This window comes from Armigeres subalbatus, chromosome 2, assembly GCF_024139115.2.
Source record: "Armigeres subalbatus isolate Guangzhou_Male chromosome 2, GZ_Asu_2, whole genome shotgun sequence".
NCBI classification, from domain to species: Eukaryota; Metazoa; Arthropoda; class Insecta; order Diptera; family Culicidae; genus Armigeres; species Armigeres subalbatus.
Window position 1 is genome coordinate 96,932,136 of NC_085140.1, and position 26,828 is coordinate 96,958,963.

General features: G+C 42.2%; 1 protein-coding gene across 2 annotated transcripts in view; it reads left to right on the plus strand.

The window, feature by feature from the left end:
- The window catches only part of LOC134210215 (arginine kinase 1), a 148,135-nt gene that overhangs the window by 95,450 nt on the left and 25,857 nt on the right, over window positions 1-26,828 (plus strand). The window contains exon 1 of one of the 2 annotated variants that reach the window (XM_062686261.1): window positions 9,014-9,169. The exons of the other annotated variant lie outside the window; for it this stretch is intronic. The gene's annotated coding sequence lies outside the window, so the exon portion shown is untranslated. Of the gene's footprint in view, window positions 1-9,013; window positions 9,170-26,828 lie in introns of those variants that run through there. 2 annotated transcript variants of the gene reach the window in all.

A 26,828-nucleotide genomic window follows, 5' to 3' on the forward strand; every position in this document is an offset into this window, starting at 1 on the left:
ACCAAAACCTGTATAAGAATTGGGCATATGCAAAATTGTTAGATTCTTATACAAATATTGTATAAGAATCTAACAATTTTGTAAGGTTTTCTTACATTTTTTGTATAAGAATCTAACAATTTCGCATATGCCCAATTCTTATACAGGTTTTGGTAGATTCTTATACAGAATTGTTAGAAAATCTAACAACCGCCGGTTGGGTGTATCCTACGACAGCTTTGCAAATGTTCCGCAGTATCTTTACAGCCTGATACTTTCGAAAAGTCAGTAGCATTCATTGCATAAATACGCATAAGCTGAGCAGAATAGATACGTTTGTTCATCTATTCTGCTCAGCTATTAACGAAAACATACTCGTGGCTCCATTCGTACGCCAAGCGAAAACCAATTCAAGTTTATGTAAAATATTCTGATTCCACTTATAAAACGCGACGCGAGACAAGACATAACACTTATCGTTTTTACGCTCGTCAACTAAGATTTAAAAAAAATTCCTAAGGTCGACCGACTATCCTGATGATAGGCTACATCGCGCCCGAAACCGGTCGACTTAAGGTGAGTGACCGTCATTTTTGTTGATTCAGCTTTGCTGCGTGAAAAAAATAAAAATGACAGTTGTGCGTTGCTTCCGTATCGAGTGCTTTGCCCCCTAAAACGCGACCACTTTGAAACTTGGATTCTGTTAGAAGTAACCTAAAAGGTATTTGTTTTTTCAAACATCTTAGTAGACGGGTGTTAAAACGATAAGTGGCATGTTTCGATCAGGTTGTTGAAAAATAACGAGTTTTTCACAACCTGGGGACCTGGTCTCGTTTGGCAAGCTATTTTAAGGTGATTATACAATCAAGCCAAGTGGTGAGTTTCAAATTCACCACACGGTTTCTACTCCTGTTATGAAAAGCTCAAATCTAGCGTAATAATTTTCGTACAATGTTGAAATTGAAGTCGATTGTTTAGCATAAGTAAGCAAACGATCTACAGATGTTTAATCTCCATGGGCGTTGTGGTTCTCTCAATTCGTGCTCTTGAAAAATCACTAGAAAAAGCACGTGGTTTCCAAGATGGCCGATTTGTGGCTTTGTTGTATAACCACCTTAATCCAAGTACAACCGCATCGCAGCAAAAATTTGTTGACATTTGAATATTTATTAGGTTTTTTGTTAGATAATTTGTCACATATAATTTATGGTGAAGGGCCGTTTAAGTAATTTGGCAGAAGGCCACTAGGCAGAAAGTTGTTAGGCCGAATATGCCATTTAGTCGAACAGTCCATTAGGCTGAAAGGGTCATATAGCCGATTAAGTCATTTGGCCGAATAGGTCATTTGGCCGAATAGGTCAATTGGCCGAATAGGCAATATGGCCGAATAAGTCATTTGGTCGAAATGGTCATTTAGCAGAAAGAGCCATTAAGCCGAAAATATCGTTTGCCTGAAATGGTAATTGGCCAAAAAAGCCGTTTGTCAGAAAGGGCCACTTGGCCAAAAATATCGTTTGGCCAACTAGGTCATTTGACCGAAAACGTGATGAACTTATAAAATAGAAAATCAAGGAAAAAAGCTTTAAAAAATACCGGAAAAGACGAATAGGCCGTTTGGCCTCAAGAGGTCTCACTTCTCACTCCTCATTTCTGTGTGGGAAGTGAGAAGTGCGAAGTGAGTAGTCAAATGTCTCACTTCTCACTTCGCTTTTCTCCATTTTCACAGCAAGAAGTAAGAAATAAGGAGTGAGAAGTGAGACGATCTCACTGTGAAAAGTGAGGAAAGTCAAGTGAGAAGAGAGATCTCTTTTCTCACGTTTCGCAGTGAGAAGTGAGAAATGATGTTTGAGAAGAGAGGCGTCAAATGATCTAATTGGCCGAATGACATATTCAACCGAATGACCTATTGGGATGAACGACCAATTCGGTCAAATGATCTGTTTGGTCAAATGACCACTTCTTGTACCCTTAGTTTTGATTAAAGGTTAAGTTTAGTTTAACAGGGTGTTAACTACCTGGAAAGCCTGGGAAAGTCAGGGAATTTCATTTTGGACCTGGAATGTCAGGGAAAGTCAGGGAATTTTCATTGAGGTCAGGGAAAAAAACAAAAAAACCCCAATAATGAAAATTTAAAGTGATTTTTTTTAATTCGAGCAATATACAAACTAAGGACGCTTATGGCAAAGAAACTCGGAACCAATTTTAATCCATTGAAAAAGGACCAATAAAGGTACTTCCCGACTAGTTAGTCATAACAAAATTTTATCACAATTATATCAATATGTGTTACAAATAACAAAACTTGCAATAATTTTGTTATAAATTCTCTGTCAAAGATGGAGGAAATAAAATTTCATGATCGTCATAACATGATTATAACATAATGTGTTATGTTTATTTCTACCGAAAAAATATTGCCTAAATTTTTGGTAGATAGGAATTGGAAAAAAGTGAGGTACCAACTGCAGTATAACTTGAATCTTCATCCAAAGTTGAACCAGCTGGACAAACTTAATTGCCTACATTATGGATAATCATAATCTTTTCAGGAACATAATTTGATATAGTACAAGCTATTTTCACCACTTTTTATGTAACACAACGAGTTATATTTTTGTTTAATTAATAACATATTTAGTAATAATTTTGTTAAAACTAGAAGAGATTTTGTTACAATTTTTGTTATTTTAACTACTAATGGTACATGTTTTATAACAACCGCTGTTATAAAAAACTGCTGTAACAGAATAACAAGGTCTGATATAAATCTGTTACTATCTACTGGTCGGGTTGGCACGGCAAATGCTGGGTAAAGCGTACCATTGAAACTTCGCGTACCTGAAGGAATAAAATAGACCCCATCCCGCGGTCCTTAGCCTCTTACCCAGCAACTCCTATCCCTACCTCCCTGGTACTGGCCGGGATACGAGCAACTTTAGGGAAGATCGGGTAACCAATCCAGGTGGGAACTATGGTCGTATGCTGACAGGGAAGGGGGGTTTGCTCCTCTCCGGAGGTGCAAATCTTATTGAGCGTCTGTTCTCCATGTCAGGATCGGCTCACAACAGCATCTGTTCTCCATGTTAGGGCGGCTGATCATCGTCCGAGTGCCAGCGAGGGACTCTAAGTGAAACTGTGCACCAATGTCCACCGGGAATTTAGGGGGTTTGGTGTCAGGCCCTGCAAGCCAGCCGCAAAAACTCACGCAACGAACAATCAACAAGAGAGTATGGACCGGAACCATCGGCGGAGACCACTGCAACGAAAAGGGAATAGCGATTGGAAACTCGGTTCGTGGAACTGCAAATTTCTCAACCTCATCGGGAGCTCACGTATACTCGCCGATGTGCTCAAGGTCCGTGGATTCGGCATGGGTGAAGGAAGGGTGAAGGGATCAATGGTGCGAACGTTTAGAGGTAATCATACCATCTACCAGAGCTGCGGCAACACACACGAGCTGGGAACTGCTTTCATAGTGATGGGAGATATGCAAAGGCGCGTGATCGGGTGGTGGCCGATCAATGAAAAAATGTTCAGGTTGAGGATCATAGGCCGATTCTTCAACTTCAGCATAAACAACGTCCATAGCCCACACTCCGGAAGCACTGATGATGATAAGGACGCATTCTACGCGCAGCTGAACGTGAGTACGACAGCTGCCCAAGCCACGACGTCAAAATCATCATAGGAGATTTGAACGCTCAGGTTGGCCACGAGGAGAAGTTTAGACCGACTATTGGAAAGTTCAGCGCTCACCGGCTGACGAACGAAAACAGCCTACGACTAATTGATTTTGCCGCCTCCAAGAATATGGTCATTCGCAGCACCTACTTCCAACACAGCCTTCCGTATCGGTACAGCTGGAGATCACCACTGCAGACAGAATCACAAATCGACCACGTTCTGATTGATGGACGCCACTTCTCCGACATTATCGACGTCAGAACATATCGTGGCGCAAACATCGACTCTGACCACTATCTGGTGATGGTGTAACTGCGCCCAAAACTATCCGTCATCAACAATGTTCGGTACCGACGACCGCCGCGGTACGACCTAGAGCGACTGAAGCAACCTGATGTCGCCACTGCATACGCGCAGCATCTCAAAGCAGCGTTGCCGGAAGAGGGTGAGCTCGATGGGCCCCCTCTTGAGGACTGCTGGAATACAGTTAAAGCAGCCATTAACGACGCAGCGGAGAACAACGTCGGGTATATGGGTCGAAGTCGACGGAACGATTGGTTTGACGAAGAGTGCAGACAGATTCTGGAGGAGAAGGACGCAGCGCGGGCGGTCGCGCTGCAGCAAGGTACCCGGCAGAACATGGAACATTATAGACGGAAGCGGAGACCCGCCTTTTTCAGGAGAAGAAACGCCGCCTGGAAGAAGCGGAGTGCGAGGAGATGGAACAGCTGTGCCGTTCTCAAGAAACACGCAAGTTCTATCAGAAGCTCAACGCATACCCAGAAGAGCTTCGTGCCGCGAGCCGAAATGTGCCGGGATAAGGATGGGAGCATCTTGGCGGACGAACGTGTGGTGATCGAAAGGTGGCAGCAGTACTAGAAACAGTTGAATGGCGCTGAGAGTACAGGCAGTGAAAGTCAAGGCAGCGGAGGAGATGACTACGTCAGTTCAGCGGACGATGGAAGCCAACCAGCCCCCACCTTGAGGGAAATTGAGGATGCCATCCAACAGCCAAAGACCAATAAAGCAGCTGGTAAGGATGGTATCGGAGCTGAGCTCATCAAGATGGGTCCGGAAAAGCTAGCCACTTGCCTGCACAAACTGATAGTCAGAATCTGGGAAACTGAACAGCTATCGGAGGAGTGGAAGGAAAGGGTTATATGCCCTATCTACAAGATGCCCTATCTACAAGGCGACAAGCTGGAGTGTGAGTACTTTCGAGCGATCACCATCCTCAATGCTGCCTACAAAGTGATATCCCAGATCATTTTCCGTCGTCTGTCAGGTGAAGGAATTTCGTGCCTGTTGTTCAACATTGCGCTAGAAGGTTCCATGTGGAGAGCCGGGTGTAACAGCCGGGATTTGATTTTCAATAGATCCAGCCAATTTATTTGCTTCGCGGATGACATGGACATTGTCGGCCGAACATTTGCAAAGGTGGCAGAACTGTACACCCGCCTGAAACGTGAAGCAACAAAAGTTGGACTGGTGGTGAATGCGTCAAAGACAAAGTACATGCTTGTGGGCGGAACCGAGCGCGACAGGACCCGCCTGGGAAGCAGTGTTACGATAGACGGGGATACCTTCGAGGTGGTCGAAGAATTCGTCTACCTCGGATCCTTACTAACGGCTGATAACAATGTCAGTCGTGAAATACGAAGGCGCATCATCTGTGGAAGTCGGGCCTACTACGGGCTCCAGAAGAAACTGCGGTCAAATAGATTCGCCACCGCACCAAATGTGTCATGTACAAGACGCTAATAAGATCGGTTGTCCTCTACGGACACGAAACATGGACAATGCTCAAGGAGGACTTGCAAGCACTCGAAGTATTCGAGAAACGGGTGGTTGCAAATCCGGTGTGTGGCGGCGAAGAATGAACCACGAGCTCGCCCAGCTCTACGGCGAACCCAGTATCCAGAAGGTAGCTAAAGCCGGAAGGGTACGATGGGCAGGACATGTTGCAAGAATGCCGGACAGCAACCCTGCAAAGATGATGTTCGCTTCCGATCCAGTAGGTACGAGACGACGTGGAGCGCAGCGAGCGAGATGGGCAGACCAGGTGCAAAGCAACTTGGCGAGCGTGGGGCGTATTCGAGGATGGAGAGATGCGGCCTCGAACCGTGTATTGTGGCGTCAAATGGTTGATTCAGTGTTATAGGCTTAGATGTAGACTAAATAAATGAATGAAATGAATGAACCATAAATTTAAAATAATCTTTTCAAACAGTTTGCTTATTGAAGGAAGCAAACTGATTAGGCGATAGGGGGAATGACGACTTTGGCAGGTTTTGTTCTATTATTGGCAGGGGTTTTTTTTATGACTGACTATGCTCAAATTTGACCTAAACATTCTTTGCATATCCAAGAATATTGTGGCCAAATTTCAAAAAATTTGATCGACAAAAACCCCCCTGACAATAATAGAACAAAACCTGCCAAAGCCGTCTTTCCCCCTAACTAGAAGCCTCATCTGGATTTTTGTCCGGCGTTTTTCTATTTATCTGGGAAGTATGCCAATTAAAAAACTTTATTAAATTAATTAAACAAAAAGGATAAAGAGCTTTCAGGAAGTTTTCTGATAAGTATGTAGAAAATATCATCATCACCCGGGGCTTTCATATTTTTTAATTTTCTAGTAATAGATCTCTTCTTCTTCTTCTTCTTCTTCTTCTTTTTATTGGCATTACATCCCCACACTGGGTCAGAGCCGCCTTGCAGCTTAGCGTTCATTAAGCACTTCCACAGTTATTAACTGCGAGGTTTCTAAGCCAAGTTACCATTTTTGCATTCGTGTATCATGAGGCTAATACGATGATACTTTTATGCCCAGGGAAGTCGAGACAATTTCCAATCCGAAAATTGCCTAGACCGGCACCCTCAGCATGGTCTTGCTTTGTAGCCGCGCCTCTTACCGCACGGCTAAGGTGGGAGTAATAATCTCATTTCATCCAAATTGGATCCCAACGAAGGGACAAAAACATTCTCTTGATTGAGAATATCTTCGAAGCTCCGTGTAACCTGATCCTCAATTGGACTAGTGAGACCTAGTCTTAAATGGACACTCTCAAACTGTTGAGCAATTTTTTGAGCCTTTTCGCCATTTGTTAATAAAATTTTATATCCTTTTTTAAGCGCTTTTTTCACGAATTTTCGTTAATTTCCAAAAGGGTTTCGAACTGTGATCCAACTTTTAGACATTATTCTCATTATTCGCGAAACGTTTTTTTATTTCATTTTGCTAATCTCGCCAAATAACTTTTAACGCGGGATCGTGAATTCTTTGGTATCGCCTTTGCCTCACATTTTTAAGACGGATCAATTTCTGAAGATCGTCGTCAATAATAATGAAGTTGAATTTTATTTCACATTTAGGAATTGCAATGCCTCTGGCTTCGACAATTAAATTTGTCAAAGTTACGAGAGCATTATCAATATCACTTTTGGGATCGAGAGGGATAATCAACATCAAAATTCCTATCGATATACGTTTGGAAGTAGAGCTGATTGGATTATTATTGGCTTATTGTGAGAATTTAAACGTCACAGGAAGGTGAGTCAAAGTCAGCATGAGTTGCCAAATGGCCACACAGATGACATGATCCGTTTAAACTAAAGGATTTTGACTGGAAATTTGGTCCATGTTGGTATGTAGTAATATCCCGCAGAACAATCTTTAAATAAAATTTTACCATTGGAATGGCTTTGAGCATTATTCCTTGAACGGTGTTTGACATTGAAGTCACCAATTATGAAAAAATAGATTTGTTGCGAGTTAGAATTTGAAGATCAGCTCTCCTCAAAAAATTCCTTTGCTGCCCAGTGTACTGGAGACAAATAGGCAGCAATAAAAAAAATATCCAAAATTTGTTTCAAAAACTTTAGTTTCGAAAGGAGACTATAATTTATGTTTGGAACGTTTATTAATGACAATGGCGACCCCACCACAAGCGTTGTCATGACGATCATTTTTATAGATGAAATAATTTTGACCTAATTTGATCTTTTGAAGAAAAGTTTTTAAATAAAGAGGTTGAAGAGGTTTTAAATAAATTTCCATTACATATAAGCAATATGCAATGTGCACATTATGAACTGTTATGAAGTTGACAAATTCATTGCCCTTCCTTGCCCTTTTCATATTATTTAGTTCACTTTTGTGAAATTCAAACTAAATAAAATTCTTGAAAATTGCCTCTATGGGAAGTACTAGAGCGAGATTTCCTTTTCATCTTTACTTAAACTGGTGGAAATCTTTAAATGGACTGGTCCAGCAGAATCATTAGTCGCTCTCTAAAAAATATATTTCAATAATATTTCTATATAGTAGGACAATTTCCAATAATAACAATAAGGGTTGATTAAAAAATGTTTATTGTTCAAGTTCAACAGGAAATGTAAACTTTTTCACATGAGTTGAGTTTTTTTCAATTTTTAAACCAGATTTTCACATTATTTTTAATAAGTCAAGTTATAAAAAAAGTGAGCGGTAGCTTTTCCAGAAAAAAAAGAAAAAAAATGGTAAGAGTGTTCTGCGTCTGCAAAAATAATTCAATTTGGGATACTGTGGATATCTTCTAATTTTAATTGGCTTTTTGTTAATAGGATATTTGTAACTTATAAAGATTGAACGCACCTGTGAGGTTCTATTTGAATTATGAATGACTAATGTTTAGAAAGAAAAAGTAGTCTTCAAACAAAATTTTCATCCAGCCGGCAAACACTTGCATCACTTCACTCCTTCTCTTATCTAATCACAGCTGACGCAAATAAAATAGCGAACATGTGATAAATGTTATCACATCGTGGAGCATTGCATTGTCAAACATAGTTACATTAAGTATATGTGTAAATGCTTTTCGTCCTCTTCGGAAAACAACGCATCTGCGCATTCAGATTTTTTGCGTTGCTTCCGTTTCCATTGAATTATCGTATTCGAACGGTTCTACCGTGATGTGGCATCCCAGCTGCACACATCCACCCGTGCAACACTTTTCCACCCACCCATTTCTGACGTCAGCATGTCGCGCGGGCTGCATCTTTACCGCAACGAGATGCCACACTATGCGCGACGGAATATCGAACCAGGGCAGGAAACCACGGCTCACGGTTGGTTGTTCGCACCACGTAGGAAAAGCAAAAGAAGAGGGCTCGTCCCCGAACGTCGCACGTTCGTGTTCGTGTGTGTGGGCTTGCGATGTCGCTCAAGCCGACGACGATCCGAACCGCGCGGCACAAACACGCACATGGACGACATCACCGCAGCAGCATGTTTCGCTGTTTGCGCGCGCTGGCGTCATTCGTCGTCGTATTGGATGTGCTTCTTCCCGCAAACGATTCTTTTCCATACCTACATGCATGCGACGGACGCGAGAGTATCGTGTATCCAAATCGGCTTCGGGTAGTGGGGGGCACCCGGCGAATCCCGAAAAAACGGTTGAAATAAACTGGCACCGACCGTACGATCATTGTACAGTTGAATCTTGAGTTCAGCGGTTGATAGAAGGTTAGTGGTCTCTCCCCAAGTGCCCAAGCCTGGGAAACGGTGCAGTCAGGTTTTTTAGGGTACAGTGTTGAGGCCTTTTCCTAGGGACTTGGTAGATTTTCATCTCGTGACGCTGCGCTAAACTTCTGGCAGGATTTATGTGGTGGATTTTATGTAATTGTTGGAAGATAATTTGATTAGTGAATACGAGTGACTCCTGCTGGGAGTTTTGGTGATAGTGTTTGGAGATAATTAATTTAACAGTTTTTAGTGAAAAGTGCCAAAATTATTTCATCGGTACCGTAAGTAGATTCTACTGATTATCTTATTCGTGGAAAACAATAGACAACAAAAGACTTTTTGCAATGAAAATAAAGAAAATTTCTGATGTTACATAACCCGGCTTCAGAAAAAAAGCCGGTAACCGGATAAGCGCACTTTACTCCTATAATAAAACCAGTTTCTGTCGTATGTCTTTGCGTCCGCTGATTCGTTGGAACGTGAGAATAAGTCGAATAACCGAAGCAGGCCGCAATAACGTTCCATCCCGGCGAAACTGCGCCAACTAATGTGTGTTGTGCGGTTGATTGAGTGAGTGGATGAATCGCGAAACTATACTTTTTTGGTGTGAAAGTGTGGAGAGTTTTGCGAAAAAATTTAAACGCCTGCTTCGATTTGACCCCCACAGTCGTGGAAGTTCGTTACGGAAGAGGTTCAGTTCTTTGACCCCTCTGGATTGGCTCTTCCATTTCTAGGGGGCACGCTAATGTGGTGTTTGTGTGGGTGAGAGACCTTACGAAGCTCACCATTCGATTCGAAAGAAGTTGGACCCCAACGAAAACCTTTTTCACGTGTGAGAACAAAATTTGATTGCTCGTCTGCGCGCTGTGATTATGATCGCAGTTTCCCATGTGAATCCGTTGGTGCGGTTTCTGGGAAGATGGAACCGATTTGCATACAATGCCACCGCGACGGGAACCGTCTGGAATGGCAACAGCACGGGGCGGCGAAGTTGTTCCAGATTTTCAGTGATTAGGTAATGAAACGATGTCTTATAGACTTCTATGTATAGATAGATATTGAGCAGATAGATTGAGGTCAATGAGATTTATCAGGGGGTTGCATCCGGCACGAGATGCAGCTCGAGCCAGGATGCAATATGGATGTCGTGCAACAGCACGTGGTACGGGTTCGGCTTTCCTGGAAAAACGATTCGGCCCGATGATGACGACGGGCACGAAAAATTCAAGGTCAAAGTTGTTGAGGATTTTATCTTCCTTCGTACCTACGTTCGAAAAACATAAAACTTGCTTTTCTGATTTTGATGCACGAAATGTCATGCTTTTGAATATCGATGAGATGATAATGACGAATATATATGACACGTGATAATACGGTACTTGTCTCACTGTTTATTTGATATTGCCACATCACATGACTATTCTATACGTGTGAAATTCTGTTTATATTTTTTTTGGAGTGTATTAGAACATTGTATGTAGAGTGTATCATATTGAAAACAAAAATAAATCATTTCTTACAGCATTTCATTTCAATTAAAAAAAATACAAATGTTTTCATCATGATCGCATTTAAACTTAAACCACAGGTCACATTTTTAAGTGTTTTTTTAATGTTTCGCTTTCACATGACGATCACGAAAATAACTAGTAATAGCTGTCTTGTCATTCAACGCTTAAATGCGCAATGTTGTTTTAAAACAACAAACCAAAAATACGTTTAATGTTAATCATTTTAATGGTTATTTACGTTAAAAATATGTCCAACGATTTCTAAAAATATCGCCTTACGCCTTTAAGGGTTAAATTGTCATGCTTTTACATGAATTCAAGACAAAATTTTCAAAACGACTTATCTGCTTTTGTAAACAAAGATTCAAACGACGATTTGACGAATCTGATAGCTCTCTCACGCAAACCAACACTATCAACAGTTAGCGGAAACCTTCGCCTACCTATTGGTGGTGTTGGTTTGCGTGGGAGAACTATCAGATTCGTCAAATCGTTGATTGAATCCTTGTTTACAAAGCTGATAAGTCGTTTTGAAAATTTTGTCTTGAATTGTCGACGCAGCACAAAATTAGAATTCGGAAGTAGGGACTTCCGAACCGAACTTTCTAAAGAAGTTTTAACTGCCAAACTAAAAAAATGTTGTTCTGCGCATCTTTATGTGAATCCATCAATCCAGCGCACTATGTACTTCCGAAGTTGGGATTTTTGACTGTATCTCGAGAAAAATCCATCTTCGGTAGAAAATGTCGTCAAACTTTGTACCGGATAGACAAAAACACAGCAACTATGACACTACTGCTGTTTACAACTACTATTGCTGAAGTTCGAATTAAACGTGATTCAAACATCTAAGAGCAAAGTCGGAACCGATGATCGAATCATTCAATCCGACGGTTTTCCAGAGCGTCTTCGACATCACAAGTCGGAACCGATGGACAAATTATTCAATCCGACGCAGCTTCAATCTACAACAGCAGCTTCAACATCACATATCGAAACCGATTAGCAAATCATTCATTCCGATGCCTTCCCGTGGAGCCTGATTTTACTCTTACGGCATCTATTTTAGTAGCAACATAATTATTTCATCAAATTGAAAAAAAATCAACCATGAATAGAACACTGCTGGGGAAACCAGCGAGTTTATGCTATTTTGCCCAAGATCAAACTAAAATAGTTGTAAACAATTGCATGGACATGTCTTCATGATAGGAAGAGGTTCAAGAGAAGACAATGTGAGCCACCCACCGCGAGTTTGCATCGGTGGTGACGAAATCGAGGTGGTAGAAGAATTTGTGTACTTGGGCTCACTGGTGACTGCCGAAAATGGCACCAGCAGAGAAATTCGGAGACGCATAGTGGCTGGAAATCGTACGTACTTTGGACTCCGCAAGACGCTCCGATCGAATAGAGTTCGCCGACGTACCAAACTGACAATCTACAAAACGCTAATTAGACCGGTAGTCCTCTACGGACACGAGACCTGGACGATGCTCGTGGAGGACCAACGCGCACTTGGAGTTTTCGAAAGGAAAGTGCTGCGTACCATCTATGGTGGGGTGCAGATGGCGGACGGTACGTGGAGGAGGCGAATGAACCACGAATTGCATCAGCTGTTGGGAGAACCATCCATCGTTCACACCGCGAAAATCGGACGACTGCGATGGGCCGGGCACGTAGCCAGAATGTCGGACAGTAACCCGGTGAAAATGGTTCTCGACAACGATCCGACGGGCACAAGAAGGCGAGGTGCGCAGCGGGCAAGGTGGATCGATCAGGTGGAAGATGACTTGCGGACCCTCCGTAGACTGCGTGGTTGGCGACGTGTAGCCATGGACCGAGCCGAATGGAGAAGACTCTTATATACCGCACAGGCCACTTCGGCCTTAGTCTGATTAAATAATAATAATAATGGACATGTCTAATGTACAGCTTTTCCTATCGAGGACAGCCATTCCTTAATAAATTATGCGTGACACTGATTTGGATTCGTATTTATATTCGCATAAGTTTTAAAAAAGCGCGCCATGCTAGAAATATCTGTTCGAAGTAGAGACTTTGAAATTAAGTATACGTGAGACACTACAAGTCGAAACCGATAAGCAAATCATTCATTCCGACGCTTTCCCAGAGAACGACATCGTAAGTCGAAACCGATGAGCAAATCATTCAATCCGACACTTTTCAGAGTGTCTTCGACATCACAAGTCAAAACCGATGATCAAATCATTCAATCCGACGGTTTTCCAGAGCGTCTTCGACATCACAAGTCGAATCACATATCGAAACCGATAAGCAAATCATTCAATCCGATGCTCTTTCAGAGCGTCTTCGACATCGCAAGTAGAAACCAATGGACAAAACATTCAATCCGACGCTCTTCCAGAGCACGGTCTTCGACACTACAAGTCGAAACCGATGAGCAAACCAGTCGAAATCGAAGAGCTAAAATGTTCCAATCACACCCACAGGATACTTACAAAACAATAATTTCCAACCAAGAACAATCCAGCAGAATCGACAATTCCGCCGAACGAGCTATCCGTTGGTTTGATCGCTTGTGTGCTGTCTTATCAAGCGTGCAACTTCGTTGGTTGCCCGACGAGGAAAGAGGCAAAGTCATGGCCTGCTATAGACGAATCCAAGTAAAAATAAGAAGAAGACATACGACGGTGTTAACTTTGACAGATCCTACAGCGCAACATAGGAAGATCATTTTAAAATGCTTATAATAAATTCTAGACAAATTGTAATTAAAATCTGATTGATGTACGATACGGAAAAAGTTGTAAAGTACGTATTTTGAAGCTTATCTAATTTTTTTTGTATATTTTCCAAAAATGTATCTATCATAAACTTCGGAACTTTTTCTGTATCATACATCAATCAGATTTTAATTACAGTTAGTCTAGAATTTATTATAAGCATTTTAAAATGATCTTCCTATGCTGCGCTATAGGATCTGTCAAAGTTAACACCGTCGTGTGTCTTCTTCTTATTTTTACTTGGACTCGTCTATTCACTAGTTAATGTTGGCAACCGAACCGCTATACGGATGATATTTGCATATCTGTCATCAATGCACGCTGGAAGTGGATTGCTCAATTTCTAATATATCTCACCCTCACAAGGTCCATATGTTTGGTTCTCAAATTAAATGAGAGCATCATTCTAGAACCTTACAGACGTCCTGGAAAGAGTCATTAATATTTCCAAAGCAATATTGGAGATATTGAAGCACTTGCTAATAGATTTTAGGGAGGAATCGTTTCTCAGCCTCTCAAAGGACTTCCTTGAAAAATCCTCGAATATTTTTTATTAAAAGTTTGAACCACTCCTGAAAAGAGTTGCTGAAGGAATTCACAAAGACATTTCTGAAATACTCCAAAGGTCTGTCTGCAGTGATTCTTTTTCAGCATTTTTTCACGGAAACTTGAAGTAATCATCGTTGAAAGTATTGCTGGAATCTATGATTATTTTTCCGATGGAAATCTGTGTCTTGTGTCAAGTAGCCTTACATGTAACAATCGCCCTAATTATTTTAGGGAGGCTCTTAATAATTTTAGGAAGTACATAACTCGCTGATGGTCACGCCGAGCTCTAAATTCGTATCATCGTACCTTCGTGACAGAAAGAAAATGCTATGGCATGAGATGGACAATAATTGTTTATTTTGGCTGTTTGTCGAACTATTGTAGACCGTTCACATGAATTCATGCTTCTAACGTTTAGTGATTGGCATATTTCAATTTTCCAACAGAAACCTGTCCACCCCACATTTCATTTCTAGTTGAGTCTCCTTCCATTACATAAGAACTTAAATAACCAAAACCCCTTTTTCAATAGCACTTCAGCCTCGCAATGACAACGACGACGTGGATCACGATAATCCGTAGCTCGCTTCAATTAACAACCTACCGTCATGTGATGTGTACATGTGGGTCAATTGCAACCCCAAGCTTTCAGTGCAGCTGGGTCGTCCTTGGGCCTGGGATTTCCGTCATTTCGCTTGGATGCACACCCGGAATGCAGGAACGAAGCGCACAACCCAATGCTGCTCTGCTGTTCTACTTTCTCTGCCTGGTTTGCGGGCCAGAGTGTGCACTTTCAATCCTCCCACTATCGGTGGGGCGGTAGTGTTTGTGTGGGAGTGAGTTGAGGTCGGTAGAAAAGTTGCATAACTGTTATCCTATTATGAGTTGTCGTGTGTATCAACATCTATAGCCATAGAAATTGATATCCTTCGGCAGGTGCTCATTCCTGCATTGTTCGTTTATAAATTTTATATCGGTGGGGGATCCATTGCCGCATTGAGCAAGCCGATAATTATTCTAGTACCATCAATAGTCATCCCCGTCATGTTCGTTCGTATTTTGTTCTCATTTCTATTCAACAGCTACCTTTTCGTGTGATTGTTGAAGTTTCGAAACGAGTTCATAATTTATCATCATGCCAACAGCTCGGTGCGGTAGTCGTCGACGGTGGCACGCTTGAAAGTTCCTCCGTTACGTAACTAAATCGATACCGAGGCCCGAGAAGGGCGGTCCATTTTTCCGATGTGTTCTCGCAGGCAGCTCGGACTCGACGCGAAAGTGGTGATGATGCGACAGTTTGTTATTCTTAAGCCCCGGATTAGATTAATGCTAGCCGAACCAACATACAGTGAATAGATTCACCGGCCGGCCGGCCGCCCCGGCTAAGGAGCTTCTTGTAATTTGCTAAAATTAGATTCAGACAAGGTGCTGTCTCCCGGAGGACGCGCACCGGCTTTTCACGCGATCAGAAAATAAATAGATCTAGATCTGAAGCTGGGACTCTGGCGATCTAAATTGTCCGAGGCAATTTATTGCCGTTCGAATTTATGAGCCTTAGCGGTAGTGGCACCACATCTGTAAACAATTCGGCATTGTGCAGTTAATCTTGAACGGAATGTTTTAGTGTTTCACTTGATTCAATTTAGTAGTTGGCATACCTGACATGATGTCATACGAGTTGGAATTTCAATCTGAGATTGCCAAATTCAGATTCCAAGGTTTAAAATTCTTACAAAAGGTTTTGAATCAACATTCCAAATTCCATAGTGATAACGCTCTTTCTTTGTGTGTGATCTAACATTGAATATAAATCGCATGGATTGATCAAAATATATTTGCAGTGGCTAACCGCAATCGAAAGTAGCTTCCCATTATCATCGATGCGGAGAAACAGATAGAGAGCCCTGCTCGGTTCACCTTCTGCAGGTTCTCCGAATACAGCTCCGATAGCAATTCAAAGGCTTTGTCACGCTTAGCGTTAGCGAAATCCCCTCCTCGATATTTCGCTAATATACTAAGGTAAAGCACATTGCAACCACCAAGAAATGAAAAAAAACACTCCAAAGCCCCATTCGATAACGGCATTCTCCGATAACAAAATACTAATTACAGCATAGTGCGAGTGGCGTGATCCCCCCATAATTGTCCCTCTAACCCGCTTTCGAGTGCGTTTTGCTTAACACCCGGCGGCTTAAACCGGCCCCCGAACGACAGCCGCCGGTTTGAACGACCAGAATCGGAACCAATCGGACACGGAGGAGGAGGAGGAGCGGTCGGATAGGGGATGTTCAGAAACGCTGCTGAACGTATCTTGATAAATTGCGCTCCGAGAGCAAACGCCTCTTTACCAAATCACACGTTAGCGAAATGAAACCGAACCACGTTGCGCTAATTGCTCGTGTAAAGTACAGAGAGATGTCATCCGTCCGACGAGTAATAATTCGTTGGATCAATAATACAGAATGGAAAAGAGGAAAAAATGAATGATGTGTCCCCGCTTTGCATCGTGTGTTTGCTTGCATGTATGATTGCTTAAACCCCTGGCGTGAACAGTTGACGATGGTTTGTGATCCACTTGAACGAATTCAATTGTAGAGTTCCACTCAGAACTAACTCAAAAAGTTAATCATGTTTTTTTCTGTTGTAGTTAATGGCAAGGCATTCCATCAACAACATTTTCCTGGTGTAGTCGACGATAATGGCCGAGTGGAGAATATTTACCAAACAGATGTCTCAGATATTCGTATGAAACTAAGTCGAGTTCATTACACAGAAGACGATCTTACCATTATGGTCGTAATATGCGTAATTGTTAAGATACAAATTGAGTGCTGAATTCGTCTTCAACACTTCCGAATAGAATTCTGCCGGAGAAACATTCTTCAACGCCATTAACATAAATTGGTCTTGATTTGAGTCATCGCCATCGGCGCACTAACTGCCGCGCACGGAACAATCGATGGCAGTGTGTGCTTCCCATTCTGGAAAAAATGTGCCATGACGGCAAATAATTTCGCTGTGTGATGGTGGTCTGTTGATCCACGACGAAGCACAAAGTGATTACACACTTTATCGAGTCAGTCGCGTCGAATTTCGCTTCCGAACCCGACTACGGTCTACGGGGTGAGGGCGTGGCGCATGTGGCTATGATATGTACGCGCGCTTATTTAACTGGTGAGTTCGCTGAACCAAAGGGCAGCACTTGCGATGACGACAAGAAGCGCCATTTGCGCGGTAGTCTATGCAAAATAAGGGGTTTGGTAGGAAATTTCGAACCCCACATGATTGGGTGAGATTTTCCTGAAAATTGACCAAGCCTTGAAATAAAGTCGCACATGTTCATCATCAGAAGTTAATCTTCGAATTACTTCTCAGTTGGACTAAAATCTGAATCTTCTTAAAAAAAAAGCATTTTTCACAGAGGTTTCTGACTTGTTCTGAAATCTTCTTCTCATTTGATTTGTTCGAAATAATATGCACATTGCACACCCAACCAGCGGATGGCAAATTTCAGAATAGTTCTGCATTAAAATTTTGCAAAATCTTGGAAAATTTTAATACAATCATTGTATTAAAATCTCACAATTTTATATTATTTAATTTTATATATTATTTTAATGCTGTATAAAAAGCTTACATGTTTTGTAGTACTAAAATCTCGCAGATTTGTATATGCCAAGATTTTGTACAGAAATTGTAAAATTTGCTTTTTGATGCATTTCTCAGACTTATTCGAGCTCTCCGCATGAAACAACTTCCTTAGTTTCCTAATTGTTGAGCCTTATTCTTAAGGCAAGGCTCGAAATTGATCTCTTCTAAGGTGCAGCTGCTTTATTAGTCCAGAATCCAGAGTTATTGTGAATACGGGGATTTCGCGGACTCGGCGTGGATTTACTTGACGATTTTGAAGGCTTCGAGCGGGTTTAGTTTTGAGTAGCATGCATTACATGTTATTATTCATACAAAAAGTATTATAAGCAAAAGGAGCGGGTCTAAAATAGTCACTAACGCCAATCCCTTTTCAATTACGCAATCGATATTCCGAGACATTTGTTTTGTTTGTGATTGATTTGTTCTCAATTGATTTTAAGACGAGCTGCACAGCAAGGCATATTACATCAGTTTTCGGAAGTTTTGAAGTCACGAATAGTTTCGCTTATAAAATGCCTCCAAATTGTATGATTTTAATTTATTTTTTTATTTAAATTTATTATCATTTGATGGACGATGCTTCAATCTCTTAAGGGGTCTTAGAAAGATTACAGAAATAAAGCTTTGTCTGAAAAATCAAATCGGAGAGCCTCGTTGCGCAATCTATACGTGAGCTTCTGGCAGATTATTATCCACGTTTTTGTTTTCCTTTGATTTTTTTCTTCAAATATCCTGGCTGTGCACATGTTTCGAAATGGACAAATTGATATGAAATTAAAAAAAAAGTGTTTTGGAGGGACTCGAACCTTGAACCTCCTACTAGGAGGAGGTTGAGGGTTCGAGTATCCCTCCCTCCTATTTTTCACAATTTTCATATCAATTTGTCCATTTCGTAACATGTGCTGTGCCGAATAATATGCAATTAATTCTCGTTCGAATGCTTTTTCAAGCGAAAGTGACGAGCCTGCAGGTGCTTAAGGGGTGTTTTGTCTTAGGCTGCCGCCAGATGTTGCTTCAGAGCTTACTCACCTTTATGTTTTGAGAGCAGACTGCAGCTGTCTAGACCAGCGGTTCTCATCCTTTTTTTTTAGCGCTACCCCTTCGAACTTTTGCATTAACTGAGGTACCCCCTCTTGAAAGTAGGCTTCCACGCCTCTTGTAGAGAGGCTTCTGAGCCTCTTAAATGGTGGCTTTTTAGGAAGGCTTCCGTCCCTTTCAAAAGGAGGCTTTCGAGCCTCTTGAAAGTTGGCTTCTGGGACTTTTAAAACGAAGCTTCTGGGTCTTTTGAAAGGAGTCATCCGGGCCTCTTGAAAGTAGGCTTCCAAACGGTTTTAAAAGAGGCTTCAAAGCCTGATGAAAGGAGGTTTCCAAGCATCTTGAAAGAGGGCTTTCGAGCCTCTTGGAACTAAGCTTCCGCCCCTCTTGAAAGTAGGCTTCCAAGCCTCTTGAAAGGAGGCTTCCCATCATCTTGAAAGTAGGCTTCCAAGCCTCTTGAAAGGGGTTTTCCAAGCCTTTTAAAGAGATCTTTCCGATCCTTTTGAAAGGAAGCTTTTTAGAACTTTTTGAAAGCAGGCTTCCGAACCTCTTGAAAGGAGGAGTCCAAGCCTTTTGAAACGAGGCTACTGGGCCTTTTGAAACAAAGCTTCCGGGTCTCTTGAAGGAGGTTTCCGAATCTTTTGAAAGGATACCTCCGGGCCTCTTGAAAGGAGCCCTCGGAGCCCCTTGCAAGGAGGCCTTCGAGCTGCTTGTTGGAAGAAGACTTCCAAAAAGCGTAGAAGGATGCTTCTAACCCACTTGCAACGAAGCAACCAAGCTTTTTCTAAAAAAAAAGCCTATGAAAAAAACTTTCGAACCTTTAGATCCTAGATTGTAGTCCACAAGGACATTCTTAACATATTATTCATCATTTTGTTTCGATCAGATAGATTGCATTGATTTTTTTTAATCTGTTTATTCGACGTTTAGTCCGTTTCAGCTTTCATTCCGTAGCCCTTCATACGTAGTGCTGGTTGTGGAGGGCAGGATTCAAATAGCTTTAGTTTACTGATCGCCTTGCATATCAAGTACAAGACAAAGTTTTGAAATAAAAATACACAATTATTCAAACTTTTTTAATGAGTTTCGATTGGAATTGTAATACGTCCGCCATTACTCATTTATTGTAAAAAAAACGGTTGGCAGATGGCAAAGACTGGTCAAAGTCATAATTGCTGCTTCCCGACTCCAGGAAAGGAAAGTTCTATTCGATTCGAGCAATCCAACTGGCTTGAAAAGGGGTCACCACACTGCAGCATTCGATTCTAATAAAGGTCGGACAAGGGAGCAATAAAGAAATCTGAGGCACATCGGATTCCTGAACCCTTGAATGATTTCGAACATGAAGCCAAATTGACGAGTATAGTGGACACGGAATGTGGGACACTGTCCAATAATACACCAAGGTCCTTAAATTGCTCAACCCTGAATGGCTTATTTTTCGATATTTAGTCTTAGCAAGTTTTTTGTGCACCACTCGGCAAAGATGTTTACCGTGATTTGTAAATAACAGCAGTCCAACAAACATTAAATTTTTATTATTTGTTTGACTATTTTCGTGTCGTCTGGGAAATAGAAGTGGCCCAAGCTAGCTGCCTTGCGGGATTCCAGAGATTGAAAAAAAAACAGATGGTTTTCCGAAAAACCTTACACTAACCTAACCTTTACGCTAACTGAACGGTTTTGCAAGTAGAATCTAAACCAGGCCATGCTCATTGAGGATGCTCCATGTCTCTCCAGTTTGGCAAGCAGAATTCTGATCCAAACCTTCACCAATGCTGGTTTCTGTTGCCTGGTGGCTCTCAGCACGACGGCATGGCTTTGTGATCTTTTTGGCAACCAAACTCTGTCGTTCTGCCTATTTACGAAGAGCTGTACGGTGAAGAGTTTCTTATTGGTCCCGCGGCCCTCTTCAGCAGCGCCTTCCCTCTTTTGACCCGTTGTTGTTTCTGCCTAACCGAATGTTCTTAAACCGTCTGAATCTTGTAGGGCTTGGTCAGAAGTTTGTCTTTCAGGATTCGACGGAAACTTCAATCCGATACGTCGAGAAATTTTCCTTGGGCGCTTTTCTTGACAATCTTCCCCATGGCAGATGTCAATACAGTAGCTCGACATGTCCCCGGTCTCTAGATATCTTTTGACTGTACGGTGTGCAAAATCTCTGTTCACACGTAAATTGGACAGCTCACGAACTATGTCCACACTGATTAAAAAAGTAACGCATAAATCTGGCATGTAAAATCGGAATTATCCCCGCCAGTATGAGTCGGAACATAATGAGCTTGATCGTCATTGAAACTATTCCTAGTCCAATCCGCTATCCGTACAAATAGGACGTTTGAACAGTGGCCCGACTCCGATGCTTGCATCGTCTCTCGATGCACTGCTGACCAGTTCCTGAATGTTTTGGTCCGAAGCTCCTCTTGGACCTCTGCTGACCAGCTCCTGAATGTTTTGGTCCAAAGCTCCTCTTGGACTCCTGCTGACCTGTTAGCAATCTACCAAACGTTCCAACCTTCCGATAAATTTTGGTACGAAACTACCCACGAGTTATGCAGCCTTATTACGCAAGCTTATCCATCGACACTAAGTTATAGATCCGAACCCGTTTGTGGGTTAAATCCTTTTTAGAGATGAGAGAGTGCCTCTGCTGCTGGCTGAAGTATCAGACAATAGCCTGCCATAGAGTAGAAGGAACTCTAGTACTGTCCCACAAACAAAACTGTACCTTCTTTGTGAGGGGGCTCCATTATCTTCAATAGGGTATGGGCCCAGAATGCTTCCACTGCGTATCTTCTGACTACAGCGAGATCTGCGAATGCGTCTTTTCAGGCTCGCTTCTTGAAGTAGTATTTCTAAAAAATCAATTCAAATGTAAATTAAACTGAGGTTCAATCTGAACTCGGTACTATCTGGCATTTTTAAAATATGAACCTTTTCCCAAGTATTGAAATCGTTTTCAAAATTAAAAATCTTACTGTACCGCTCATTAAAAAAAATCTACTCCTCCGCTTATTTTTAATCGCAAAAAATGAGCACCAGATAGTCGCCTAAGAAAAATATACCGTCAGAAAAAAGCTAATTTGATCTTTTTGAAAATTCGGCCGATACGTGGTGAATTGTGCCGATGAATGCTTCGATAGCACGTGCTATTTGTACTGCGGATAAATTTTTCACATCCATGAGAGCCTTGGAAAATGATCACGAAAGTTGTTATTTTGTTGCAAGGCACAATACTGTCAAAATTATTTATAACTGCCGTTATAACGGTAAGCGTGGAAAGCTGGATAGACTTAGTTTTAACCGGTTAGCTTTAGTTCTTCCTAGCCTAAGTACTTTTCATTAAACATTATCGGTTAATAGATACATAAACAAACCTCCGCGCTTATCGAATCCAGCGTGCATTTAGATTTGAAATCATGGTGGAAACATTTTGAAATAGTCTCACCAAATTAATCCAATTCTGTATAATTGAACTAAAGAAGCGAAGATCACTTGTTTTCTTTCAAGTATGCTAAATGTACACGTCAGCTGAAGCTAATTTTTAATTTAAGGGGAACGAACAAAAACGTGACAGCAAATTCAAAAGCAAACAACCGTGCGCATGGCTTGCTGCGATTTTTTCCAGGTACAGCAATTCAGTATCACAATTTTGTAGGGGAAGATCCATTAAAAGAGTTGTAATAAAGTTGGACATGTTTGGTACTCATCATGAGATTTTAGTCTTCGAATATTTACTTTGTGAACGTTGGATTCCCACGGATCTGAAATATGTATTTCAAATCAATTCAGAAAACTTGAATAGAAATGTCACGTGGTCTGGCGCAATAACAACATTCAAATCATTACATTGAACGATACACATTCAATCAATTTGATCTATAAAATATCTATAAATCTAATCGACATTCCAATACACCAACAGAGACTGTCATATAGTGCGCACTGGTTGCTCGTATGCCCTAAATCTAGGGGGGGCACTCTCGGCCCGCTACAAATTACAATCGAGATCACACCGAACGGTTGTTGGTTGGATCAATGAATCAAAAATCCCATCCGCTCCCGTTTCCAGCGCCAGCCACATTAATGATGATGAGGTATTGTGGTCGCTGATCTGAACCGGCAGCAACGGCCTGTCCCGTACCCAAGGTACATAATGGCGTACAGAGAGCGCGCGGCGCGGTAGCACAGACGTCACAGCAACTCGGTGGTACACCTCGCCCTCACTGCCATCACGTCGTCGTCCGTCAGTTAGGCCGTCCAGTAATGAATATTTCCGGTGTTCGTTCCCTTCCCGGGCCGTCGTCGCGTCGGTCCAATGCGCACAGGCATATTGTAACGTGTGTCTGTCAGTGTCGAGTTGAGTTTCACGACTTGGCGGAGGGATTGATACATTCCCATCGTTTTCAATTGTGCAGTTTTGCATATGCAATTTTGACGATGAACGGACACCGCGTCACCATTGGGTCTGGCGGCGGTAATTGCCTGGGGGTTCGTTCTGGTTGCTTTTGATGTGGATTACAGTCTAAGCCCCAGTTCTTGGAAAACGGCCAAGATTTCGTCCAATCTGTGTTATTTTTGGACATTTCGCCATGAAATATTCGAACCTATTACCTCGACGAACATCATCAGTCTTGAGACTGGATATCTTGGCAAAAATCTAGTTTCGTTACATGAACACTATTCTCGAGTGGGTTGCAACTCAAAATTGTGGAACGTTCTTCGATCTGGCTACATCAGAAAAGCGGGACTGATGCGTTCAGCTCAACTAATTGAGCGGTCAATTGAGTTCCATTAGCGTCCTCCTCTGCTATGATGATGGTTGGCGGAATGAAAACAAATGTGTCTCGTTCTTCGCGCAACCATTTGACGATCACAGTTTGTTCAAGATGAAGCTTATAGATGCATGTGTAGTGCTAGTTTTTTTTTGTCCCTTGCACACTAACATTCAACATATTCCAGTAACCGCTAGAAGAGTCCCCTCCATGAATGGAGATCAAAGCGTCTGGAGCTATCGCTCAAATCAATCGTATCTTCAGTACTGAAATCTCCAAGAGCAAAACGCACACACCGGTAGGATTGCCGGGGTGGACGATCCGCACCCAGGTCGTTCGCCTTGTCCTCGGTGACAGTTCAGCAACCTCCCCAGATCCCCCTGCTTGTGTGATGCCTCGTGTAATGATTTGAGTGTGCCAAAAGTTTAACTAACTCCAACTAACTGCATTCATTCGGGAGTAGGCCTATGCAACGGAATCGTCGTTCGTTGGAATCCGGATGGTTCCGTACTCATGCTCTCCCAGATCAAACGCAAACGAAAACTGACGATCATGGATGGCAGCGATCGTGCCGAACTGCCATCGCAGTCATTCGCCGTAGGCACAAACAGCTAACTCAACCAAGCAATTACTAACACGACACCAGTTGGAATGAGTTTGAACAATGACTAACAGCACATTTTTTCGAATCCGCAGGCTAATTGAGATTGAGACAGTTTCTTCCATTCCAAGAAGTGGAGACTATTTTTTGTTGCGAAAACATTCAAATATTTGATTTAAATATGAAGCGGCTTTCCTAATGCCTTCCCGTTCGCGTGGTCTTCGCCACGAGCGGCTTTCTGCAGCGGGACTTGCCGATTTGAATTCGTTCTAGTTGTGCCTTGATGAAGCCAAAGAAAAGACGATGCGGTCTGCGTACATTCGTCCATCCACACAGCAATCTTCCAATAAAAGTATGCTAATGAACCGCTCGGCAGCTCGGCGGATTGGTTTGTGGCGTGGGTTTCCATACGGAATTAGTGATGCAGTACAACAACGGCAGGGTTTCGGTATCCGTCACTTGCCTTAAATGGAAATTTGTTGGGTCTGTGTTTTTCATTGAATTGGTGGACTGCGGACGGACCGGATTCAATTGATAACGAGTGAGTAGGAACTCGTGTCTAGGCTTGTGCTTTTTTTTATCAGTCTGAAGCTAATTTTGGAGGTTTGCGGAAAATACAATGATAGTCATGGCACATGACTTGGGTAATGATATTTTGGTGATTTGAGATAATGCTGATACGGAAAAGACTTTTTATTGATAGGTGTGAGACATTTTAAAAAGTGACAGGAGTTTGTTAAGGCTTCTATAAACTCTGTTTCAGAATGTCATATCTCTTATTGGTCAGTTCACTTCTTTACAAATTTATATACAGTTGTGCGCTGTCAATCTTGGATTACATTTTGAAGTGGGTTTGATTACTAATGGCGGGTTTGATGGCCAGAAGAGGGGGCCCACCCGCATACTTCAATGGCGATATAGGAACGTGACTATCTCTCGAGCTCTTGGCTGTGCAGTCACTGTTGATGTGGTTGAACCATTGTCATATTTGGTAGAATGTGTTGGCAGTTATTAGCGTTAGAGCACGTGACGCTCGAACACTAAAATAAAAATTCTAAAAGTTGACGTACTGCGTGAGTAGCAGCCATTTTTGTGCAGCGATAGAACTCAGTCACGGGTTCAGAGGTTCCGGTTGAGTTAATCAAAATCGTTGGTGTATTGGAAACTAAGAAGCACTGCAATTAAATCTGCCTTATTCGTAGAACAATGACAGACTTGTCATGGATCTTTAAAAAATGCAGTTGGTTGGTTGAACAAATCTGCTGGCCTTACAAGTAAGAGTAATGCAAAAAAAAATCAACAAGAGACTGTTGGCCAATCAAGTTTGCGGATAATAAAAGGATGACCGAACTAGTCGGTCATAACCAGCCAAAAAAAATGTTACCCAAATCAGTCAGTTGGACAAACTATTCTTATAGCCAAACAAGTCTGTAGATCAAACTAATCTGTTGGCAAAACAATTATTTTGGCCAAATGTTTCTTGGACAAATAAATCTGTTGGACAAACAAGTCTTTTGGACGAACATCCTGTTGGTCAAATAAGTCTATTGAACTAACAAGTCTGTCGGCCAACCACATCTATTGGCCAACCAAGTCTGTTGGCCAAACAAGTCTATTGGCAAAAAAAAGTCTGTTGATCAACTAAGTCTATTGCCCAACCAAGTCTGTTGGCCAAACAAGTCTATTGGCAAAAAAAGTCTGTTGATCAACTAAATCTATTGCCCAACCAAATCTGTTGGCCGGACAAGCCTGTTGGCCATACAAATCTGTTGGACAAACAAGTCTGTTAGCCAACCAAGTCTTTTGGCCAACCAAGTCTTTTGGCCAACCAAGTCTGATGGCCAACCAAGTTTGTTGGCCAACCAAGTCTGTTGGCCAAACAAGTCTGATGGCTGTTGCCCAAACCAATCTGTTGGGCAAACAAGTCCGATGGCCAAACAAAATTGTTGCCCAAACCAATCTGTTGGGCAAACAATTCTGTTAACCAACCAAGTCTGTTGACAAACCAAGTCTGTTGGCCAACCAAGTTTGTTTTCCAACCAAGTCTGTTGGCCAAACAAGTATGTTTGCCAACCAAGTCTGATGACCAAACAAAACTGTTGCCCGAACCAATCTGTTGGGCAACCAAGTCTGGTGGCCAACCAAGTCTGGTGGCCAACCAAGTCTTTTGGCCAACCAAGACTGTTGGCCAACCAAGTCTGTTGGCCAATCGAGTCTGTTGGCCAACCAGGTCTGTTGCCCAAAAAACCTGTTGGCCAACCAAGTCTGTTGGCCAATGGAGTTTGTTGGCCAACCAAGTCTGTTGCCCAAACAAATCTGTTGGCCAACCAAGTCTGTTGCCCAAACAAATCTGTTGGACAACCAAGTCTGTTGCCCAAACAAATCTGTTGGACAACCAAGTCTGTTGGCCAACCAAGTCTGTTGGCCAACCAAGTCTGTTGGCCAATCGAGTCTTTTGGCCAACCAAGTCTGTTGGCTATCCAAGTCTGTCGGCCAACAAGTCTGTTGGCCAATCCAGTCGGTTGGCCAATCGAGTCTGTTGGCCAACCAAGTCTGTTGCCCAAACAAATCTGTTGGCCAACCAAGTCTGTTGGCCAACCAAGTCTGTTGGCCAACCAAGTCTGTTGGCCAACCAAGTCTGTTGGCCAACCAAGTCTGTTGGCCAACCAAGTCTGTTGGCCAACCAAGTCTGTTGGCCAACCAAGTCTGTTGGCCAACCAAGTCTGTTGGCCAAACAAATCTGTTGGCCAACCAAGTCTTTTGGCCAACCAA